We start from the raw sequence: 10,156 nt of genomic DNA, 5'->3' as shown, positions 1-10,156 counted from the left end.
AATGGAGCTGATAACTTAACTAATTATAAGCAAAATATGTTTCAATTATATCAAAAGTTCAAGACTGCAGCCATAATGTATTAATTGTCCCATGAACACGAATATTTCAAATTCATACTTACTTTTATTTATGTTGTGATTTGTAATGTAGGCAAAACAAATGTTAACAAAGGTTGTCAAGAGCAACCGAAACGTGTCCTGTCCGATTTTGGCCTGATGGATTAAACCGATTTTCTTCTATCCCGGAGTGCTGTGCTGAAGTTGGAAATGAATAAATAAAAAATAAAAAAATACATATATTCTTTTTTAAATATATTTTTTCTTCAAGCATGTATACGGCAAGCATCAGAAAGTATTAATGTTCAATTATAGGAAAGGTAGAGCAACTTCTGTAATTAATACAAGCAGACCTAGACTGAGAGAATACAATACTTCAGTAATTAAAATAAAGTACACGGACAAAATAAGACAAAGTGATCAAGTTTGTTCCACAATCAACATGCTCTTTTCTTCGGTATTCCTACTGGGTTGAACCATGATTTGCTGTAAATTTATGTGGAACAAGGAACAAAAACGTTGGCAGCGGTGGGATTCGAACCCACGCCTCCAGAGAGACTGGAGCCTAAATCCAGCGCCTTAGACCGCTCGGCCACGCTACCACATGTTACTCAGTCGACACTTGCTTGTACATGTCTAAGAACAGGGGAAAACAGGTCCATAAAGTTTATTGATGTGATCTAAGAAAAGAAGAGACGCTAGGGAGAGAAACCTACACACTCAGAGAAGGACGCGTTTGTCAGGACTGACGGATTACACTGCTGACAATTTGCCAAAGCCCCGCCCCGCAGACCAACACCGGAGGCACACACCCGCTGACGCACTCTTACCAGCAGCAAGCAACACTGTTGCACCCAAGAAAGCAGTGACGCACAAGTGTAACTAAGTATTGCAAAGCGGCTACTTTCTCACTGCTAAGTTGAAACTCTAAGTTAATAATGTTCTTAAACTGGTGTACGCTTCCTATTGGTCAGTGTCAACCGTAGCTCTGAAACACTAAACCCAGCTGCCTGGACTGTTAGGGTTTTTGTCTGTGTTTTGAATGTTGTTGATATTTCTAAAGAGCAAATCTAACCGAGGCCTTGGGGAGCGGATGAGGGGAGGAAGAGGGAGGCGAGGTTTCATAGACGTCTTTAGGGCTGGCCAAGACACATGTGAAGCCTCTGGTTGTTGACCTCATGGTTCCTTCACTCTACTGCAACAATAGTGGTGGAATAGATTCAGGGTCAAGGTGCTAGCGAGTTCAGCCGCTGCCCAACATTTTGGTGTTTTGAATGTATTTTATTCAATGAACTAGTGTATGAGAGAAAAACATTTAAGGGGCAATGAGGTGTGTGGGGGGAGGTGTTGGGGGTGGATGGATCCCAAACAAATTTGTGTAAAAATGGGTTCCAGTCTGCCGTTTGAAACACTTTCCTAAATATATTTGTTAAAATGAGGTATGATAGCGTCTGTTCATTTTATAGTGACCATTTTCTCAAGTGCATTTGTGTTTGGGTATTAAAAAAGAAAAAAAAAAAAATAGCCATTGGAAGTCCACTTTGCCTCTACAAACAAGCCAGACTTTAGCTGTACTTCGCAGCTTATGGGGGCCTTGATAATGTATCTAATGTGTTAAAATTTGCAGCAACTGCTAAATATTGTAGCCCCCTGGAGCACAAGAGTGGAACAATGCCCATCCCCTGCATTTTTTCTGATCTGAATCAAAAATGCAGTGCAACAATATATTTGAGCAAAAGCCAGCCGTCCACATGATACGTTCCTACACAGCTGAAGGGACGCTCATCGCAAATACACTGTCAAAATAAATAAGGGCCAGGATGAGTAAGAGTGGTACGGTTAAAAGCACCCTATTATATGCTGTGCCAAGAAAAAACAAGCATTTGCAATGCAATAGGTCTGACATTTACGCGAGATTGAGCTATTGACAATGCAAATAACAATGCCTTTTATTTTTGTTTTTAAAACATAAATAAAAGGAATTGTCATTTACAATGCCAATAGCTTAAACTCGTGTAAATGCGAGACCTTTTGCATTGCAAATGCTTGTTCACGCCAGTCACTCGAGAGCTTAAGAGCGTGATGAGGCTAAAAGTAGGTTACCTGTATTCCGTGGCGTGTCCCAAACAGGAAAGAACGTGGCCACGATCATTGAACATCTCTGAGAGATGTTTGTCTTCGGTTGAGAAAATATATTTAATGCCTTGTTCCTCATCACGTCCACAGACATGGAAAGCAGTGCAATTCGGTGCTAGGCTGGTGTGTTGTGGCTGCTTCGGGACTACATTTGACTTTTCCAATGTTTTCCAGTGTTTTTATTTTTTATTGTATACTGCATATGTTTGCAAAAATACAAATAAAACACAATACTGTACACTTGCCAAGGTCAGACCTCTTGGCTTTGCCACTTTTTGTTTAAAGTTGTCCTACCAGCACAGCTGCTACGCTGTTGCTTGCCATTTACAAGATAAGAAAGGGTACCCACTAGTACTTGGGGGTGGGGGGCTGGGGTGGGGGCTCGTAGGGCTGAAAGGTAAGGAGACAGGCAGTCCCGAGGAGGCCCTATATGAAGATGTGATGTTTACGGGATATAAATGGAGGGTGAAGGGGGTATACCTGGAATAAGAGGGGGAGATTTAGGGAGATAGTGGGGTTACCTCATGCCACGACAGAATAAACCCATTTGCACTCAGGGAGAAGTTTTAAATCTGGAGTGGCATCTGATGGAAGAGGGGCCTGTGGTGGAGGTCCAAAGACACCTGCCCTGAGGGAGGGAACAGTTCCGGGGTCAGGGAGATCCTAAAAAAAGACTGTGAAGGAGTAAACAGTAGGGAGAGACTGCGAGATTTTTTGTATTTTTGCTTCCCCGTGTTTTGTATGGGTCTATAAGTCCCTGCATGCTACGAATGAGCAGTTGACTAGGAATACGATATTGGCTGAATAAGTCCGACCTGACAAGATGTTGAACAGCTTCGAATCATAGCGTTGGCTCAACATCCTGTGATTCTGGGCAGATCACTTATTGTCCCTGTGCCTTTAAAAAAAATTACATTTCCATGTGTAATGTAACTGGTGCTCTTGTAAAGCGCTCCAGTACCTTTGGGTCGCTTTTGCGCTATATAAAACTGCAAAAAAATAAATGGGCACGTATGGCCGCTAACTTTTTGTCCCAAGGCAAAGTAGGTTAGTGGTGCTTTTGAGGAAATCCTATCACTTTGGTTCAATCAAAACTACAAAAATGTGGAGTTGGACTCACTTCCAAAGGGCTCTCCTCTCCGTCTCTTTCTTTTCAAGAATAGACAATATGCACAATGGAAACGCAACAGTCAAGCTAATGTATGTTTACAAATGCAGCGCGTGCTGTTGAGTAACACGACGCTGCCAGCCTGCTTCAGGGTCTGACCTGTCCTCAGACTTGCACAGACACAGTCCGAGCCCTCCCTGCAATTTCCGGTAGCATGGAGTGAGTCACTTTTCAATTTTATTTCATCAGGAAGTCAGCTTTTTCATTGAACGCGACAAAGTGAAATTCATTTCTGACCTTTCGCTGAGCACGTGACAGGGAGGGAGGGAAAATTAAAGTGTGCCATGCACGCGTTGTGCTGAAATGACCCACGCGTGTACCTCTCCTGTCCATACGCGTGAACATCTCCTATCCCCCTTCCAACGAAAAATCGACGACAATAGATCTCGCCAAGCGAGCAGCACATGTGCTGCATCACTAGACGAGACCTGAGAAATGACAGTGCTCCAAGAAGACCTAATGACAATCACCCATCAGAATACCATGGAGCAAGTCAGCTCAGAATATTGGAGCATAATCATCCCCTCAGACTTCTGTTTCAGAATATTGTTTGCTAGAGTAAGGTCTTCATCACTTGTGTCTACTGGAATCGAGAAAATTCTAGCCTACAATCTGCAGCCTAAATCTCAACAGACCACCCTTGTGATCTGGAAGCTAAAATTTCAGAGTATAAATCGATGCTGACGTATCCCTTAAGTTGTTCAAAATATTTTTTTTATTCTTTTTCTTCTTTTTTTCTATCTAGACTCTGATATAATGGGCAGTCTCTGCATGGTGAGTCACTGATGTGATGTTAGGCTTTTTTGCTGCAATACTATGGGTTTTGTCTTAATTATACCCAAAACTTCAAGTTATATTGAAAGTACCTGGACTCACTTCAAAAGCTGTAAGGCATCCAAAGCTATGCTACAGAATATGCCAAGAGTTACTCACAGCTCTCCTTTATTAATAAATCAATCAATCGTGGTTTATAAAGCATTGATAATCACCCAATAGGATATCTAGGCACTTGCAGGTCCCGAATTTATTAAGTAAAGTGATCTCAAGAAGTAATACTTACAATTTGAAAATATGAGTGGGTTTTTCCACTGACTAACCTTGTTAAAGAAAATGTAACATCAGAAAATCTCAAAAAGTGATGATATCTAGGACAATATAATCATGTTTAGGCTATGCCCAAGACAGCTTGACCTCTCAGCTACCTTCAACCCCGTCCACCATGTCACTCTTATAGGAACCCTGGAGACTTGGTAGGGATTCACAAGCAATATTCCTCACTGGTTTGCCTCCTGCCTTTCCGATTGATACCAGTTTGCCCACATGGTTACCCCAGGTCCCAAAAGATCCCCATGACTTGTGGAGTCCATTAGGGTTCCATACTTGTCACTATCATCTTCAACTTCTACATGGAACCACCAGGTGCTCTACTCACAGACAACACCATCAGGATTCACCAATATGCTGATGGTATACAACTCTAGCTTAATGCTTTCTCTGCTTCATACATCAATCACCTCTGACACTGCCCACACATCATGCAGGCCTCAATCAATCAATCAATCAATCAATCAATCAATCAGAATACTTGTAGAGCAGGCTACTTACCCGTGAGGGTCTCAAGGCGCTGAGGGGAGGGGGGTGCTGCTACTGCTCGAAGAGTCAGGTCTTGAGGAGTCTTCTGAAGGCGAGCAGGTCTTGGGTTTGACGTAGGTGGGTAGGGAGGGTGTTCCAGGTCTTGTCGGCGAGGTATAAAGTAGAATGGAGGCAGCACCAAGCACAAAGTGAATCAACAGGACCAGAGTTTTTTATCAAAAAATATATTTTTCTTTTTATTTTCGTATTTTCAAAGTGCACAGGACAGCCAACGCGTTTCGCTCCCCAACCATGGGAGCTTCATCAGGGCAATTATACTAGATGATTTTTCATACAGTTGTGCAGTCAAGTTTAAGAAAGAACTGGCCAATGTAATGGTACATATACTAGTGCTGATATTCCAAAGTGGAAATAAAAGTATCAAAAAACATCAAGGACCGTCAGGTTGTTCACACATCTTAGCGTGACGGCCCACGACGGATTCGTTCGAGAGAATCCATCGTGGGCCGTCACGCTAAGATAAATCTTTGAAGCACGTGTGTTAGCAGCTTATCAAGGACTGCACATATGTCGCTTCACGTCCAGAATACCTTGGATTCTAATATTTACCTTACGGGATAATCTGTCATGCGATTTGTGCTCTTTCACTGAATGCCACTTCACTTGGATTCACCCTGGACACCAACCTCGCCCTCGAGGATCGCATTGTCCAAAAAGCAGAGATGTTCTGGTAGGAGCGCTCGCTTCTAAAGAAAGTGAAACTGTTTTGTCTAGAAAGCAACTCTAGAACTGCTGTTAAAGCCCTTGTACTCTTGCATCTGGACAGTGGTATATGCTTTTCCATGGCCTTCAAGACTCCACACTGGCACCCGTTAAGTTAACCCTACACACACATCATCCAGGGCCTGAAGACATATGATCTCATCACCCACATCCTGAGAGAACTCCATTGGCCTCCCACGCCTACCTGCACCATCTTCAAAACTAGCTTCATCGTTTACATTTTGCAGACAAACTCATCATCGCGGTTGGCTATCGGCACACCCGCTTCCAGGACACTATAAGACTAAAAACCAAAGACGTGCAAGAAAGAAAAATACAAGGCAGCATTCCTTTCCCATCTATGCCCCCAAGATCTGGAACAACATCCACGTATCCATCAGAACGTCCCTAATACCGGAACCAATCTAGGAAAGAGTTGAAGACGCACCTCTCTAAAGAACATAGGCATATCTACAAGCCCCTTTTGCTACCGAAGCGTCACTTTTTTTGACGCTTCGGTGAACTTTTGCCATTTCCCATATTTAGAAGGTGGTGCTAGGCCACTTGACGCCACCTTGTAACTATGCCCCTTTCCGCTGCTACGGCAAAGGGGCAGGCAATGGGTGTTGCTGTGGGTGTTCCACTGCAACACCCATTGCTTTTTGACACTGCCCCAGATTTACAAGGCAACGCAAAAAACTAAGGCCAGGTAATACCTGGGCTTAGAATGGCAATACGAGGAGAAATTATTTATTTCTCATCATTTTTTTCTCTTTCCATGTGTGCTGCATTCTGTCTATCAGTTCTTGTCTTATACTCTGTACAGCCGCGTGCTCTATGGAAATGCCACATACATACAGAGCTTGGAGGAAAAACTGGAGGTAACACCCTAAAACAGCCATAACGTTATGTCGCAGTTGGCGCTTCAGTGAGAAGGTAGCACATCAATAAAGGTGTATGGCAGTCAGGCTGGTGCACAAATGTCCTGGTTCCCATGGGGTTTGGATGAGATATAAATTAGTGCAGCGCCTACTGTAATTGAGGCAAAATTAGCACCATCAAAAGGTTTGCAGTAAAAAAAAAAAAAAAATGTAACGGAAGGACGGGGCATGTCCCAGCAGTGCCCTGTCGCCATCGCTTATTCTGCATGTTTTCAGACAATGAATAAAAATTAGCATCATGCGTCACTCAAAGTCTGTGGTGAGGCACAGATGTCCGGTAATCTGTCTCCGCGCATTCCTACCCTCTTTTATTACGGAGCTGGGAACAGGCCCTTAAATTTGCCCAATAGCTTGGTAAAAATTTGGTAAAAATTGCAGTTGCTGCAATAAAATCGTCTTTTCGTGACGTGTGAAGATCGGCCAGGACAGATCCAGACTACGAACCCTTTAGAGCCACCTGCTCTCTAAAACACTTCCTGGGTGTGGAAATTGTCTAAACGTTTAGAACTAGAATTAACCGTTTAAACAAAACCGAATGGTGTTCATGCAAAACTTTGTCTCGCTGCGAGCAGGATTTGAACCTGCGCGGGGAAACCCCATTGGATTTCGAGTCCAACGCCTTAACCACTCGGCCATCGCAGCTCTGTAAACACGACGTCACTGTTGTCCTATACGAGCACTGAGAAACACGCCCGTAATGCCGCTGTCATACACGTAAAGCGCAATGAAGCTTGGCATTTCTAGCTAGACACTGCACAACGTGACCCCCCACATATATGATACATTGTAAGGCGGATATCAGTATTCAATAGTCTTAAAAGTTAACGTATACAAACACTGTACACTGCTGGAAGCAGGAGCCGACATGTATGCACTGAACCCAGGAACTCTGGCAGCCGACCTGTGCACATACTGCCCTGCACACAACACACTCTAAACCTAACAACCCCTACGTATACACCGAACTCTGCAACTCTAAGGGCGCCTATGCATACTTAGACTCGGTAACTCTGAGGGCTGACCTGCACATATGTCACACACTGTAAAACGAACAGATTTTACACATATACTGTGCACCTGCCCCCAGTGGCCGGACTGAGTGCAGTCGTCACAGCCCCTGGATACACACTGAACTCAGTAAGGGAGCGCTCGCGTGACGCTGGCATTCACTGCAACGTTAAACGATGCACAATGTAACGCTAAAAGCACCTGTGTATCGGCACTTCAAATAAAACCCCTATCTTCTCCTGTGTGCATGGGGGCATCAGCTCCGTTACCCCCGCATTCATCGGTAACACCATCAGCTCCTGTGTGTACACCCTCCAAAGAGCGTCCCACCTAACTCCGCAGTGACGTAGCAAGGGTGCCGGGCCCGGTGCCACTGCACTCGCCGCACTAATAATAGGTACGTCCGTGCCATCCTATGTGTACTCACGGCACATCGTAAACCCACCAGCCCCGTACACTTCCAATGCACTTGGTGCCTCCAAGGGCTTGTATGTACATTAAGCAATAACCCTTCGAACACACGCTCTGAGCCTTGACGCGTACGGATTGGTAGATGGATACATACATGAGCGACCATTGCAGTCATCATATACACTGTAAAGTTTGCCCTGTGTCTAATCACAGTTTCACCGGAAATATTTTTTATATAAAAGTAGTCGCTGTAAGCAGGATTCGAACCTGCGCGGGGAAACCCCATTGGATTTCGAGTCCAACGCCTTAACCACTCGGCCATCACAGCAGCTGTACGGTGTTTTTTTGTGTTTGTTTTTACGAACACGGAGCCGCTGGAAAACGCGTGACGAGCATGCACGTGCTACACACGAGTGTATTCACTATTCATTTATACCCATACAAAGTGAAATCACCTGATAAATTAAAGAAGTTGTATGTACATACAATGCGCTGCACATGGCAATAGCAACCCGTGTACGTGAATGCACACAGGAACTGCAAATGCCCAACATTCCTCCTCCAGCCCCAAGTGGTCCTTTGGTGTATGTGGTAAAAACCGTACTTCACATGGCACTGAAAATATGGGCAATCGTTCACCGATCCCTCTGAAATATGGGTTGCATCACCATACTGGCAGCCCCCAAACCCTCTTCAGCGCGTTACATTGTCAGTGACACTAGTCTTAGCCGCCAATGATCTATATTTATGCGGCATGGCTCTCTAAATTATGCAGCAGGAAAAGGCTAATTATGTGGCACCATGCAGCGGATACTCTTCCCGCAATTTTGGGATATGTTTGAGCTAGGCAGAACAGAGTGGATATATATATATATATATATATATATATATATATATATATATATATATATATATATATATATATATATATATATATATATATATATATATATATATATATATATATATATATATATATATATATATATATATATATATATATATATATATATATATATGTTTGAGCTAGGCAGAACAGAGTGGATATATATATATATATATATATGTATGTATATATATATATATATATATATATATATATATATATATATATATATATATATATATATATATATATATATATATATATATATATATATATATATACATATATATATTCCTGCACGTTTCTGTTTCCCAATGTCGGTTTTCAGAAAAAAGATTGGCTGGCACACTGGTAAAAAAAAAATATATATATATATATATATATATATATATATATATATATATATATATATATATATATATATATATATATATATATATATATATATATATATATATATATATATATATATATATATATATATATATATATATATATATATATATATATATATATATATATATATATATATATATATATATATATATATGTATATACATACATACATACATATATATATATCTCATAGGATTCGCCTCGAACAGCATCTTTGCTGCTCCAATTCCTTGCAGGAAAGACGAAAGCGGCCCGAAGTTCTTTGTGCAAATTCAGTGAGTATTTTATTGCCCAGCATATCCGCCTTAACGCCTTTCGACCCCCAATTCGGGCCTTGATCACATGATATATACACATTCCCGTCTCTAACAACCTCTTCTCTTCCACCTCAAGGTGCAGGCATGCATCGGGCTCCAACAGTCCCTCAGAGAAACTTAACCACAAAACCCGGTAAGTATTTAATGAAATAAAAATAATAACACAATAAAATATAATTAATAACCCCTTATGACAACTAAGACTAGTTCACTCTCACGGAGATGATTTCAATCGTAGGTGGAGGCTTCCCTTCTTCTCCTCCTTTATTCAGTGGTCAGATGGAAGTTGTTTAATGTTCTTTGTTCTTTTGCCCACCATAGCGCCTCAGTTTCGACCCAACTTATGCAAATCAGGCGTGAGCCTGCTCTGAAAGGAACAGTCCAGCCCACACTGCCAGACCACACCCTCCTTGAACCGAAACACAAGCAAACCAAGGCCGGTTTCGCCCTGATTGGGGCTTGTCAGTTGGGTGTACCTTGC

At 42.2% G+C, this 10,156-nt stretch overlaps 3 non-coding genes across 3 annotated transcripts; all 3 read right to left on the bottom strand.

Annotated features, from left to right (window-relative positions):
* Window positions 1–577: 577 nt before the first annotated feature.
* Window positions 578–659, bottom strand: TRNAL-UAG (transfer RNA leucine (anticodon UAG)). The gene has a single exon. It is a non-coding gene; the product is annotated as a tRNA-Leu (tRNA).
* A 6,558-nt stretch (window positions 660–7,217) lies between these two features.
* TRNAS-CGA (transfer RNA serine (anticodon CGA)) lies at window positions 7,218–7,299 on the bottom strand. The gene has a single exon. It is a non-coding gene; the product is annotated as a tRNA-Ser (tRNA).
* A 1,023-nt stretch (window positions 7,300–8,322) lies between these two features.
* On the bottom strand, window positions 8,323–8,404 carry TRNAS-CGA (transfer RNA serine (anticodon CGA)). Its single transcript has one exon. It is a non-coding gene; the product is annotated as a tRNA-Ser (tRNA).
* Window positions 8,405–10,156: the final 1,752 nt, after the last annotated feature.

The sequence above is a fragment of the Lissotriton vulgaris genome, chromosome 12 (assembly GCF_964263255.1).
Source record: "Lissotriton vulgaris chromosome 12, aLisVul1.2, whole genome shotgun sequence".
NCBI classification, from domain to species: Eukaryota; Metazoa; Chordata; class Amphibia; order Caudata; family Salamandridae; genus Lissotriton; species Lissotriton vulgaris.
Note: the sequence above shows the minus strand (reverse complement) of the source record. Positions and strands in the feature narration are given on the sequence as shown.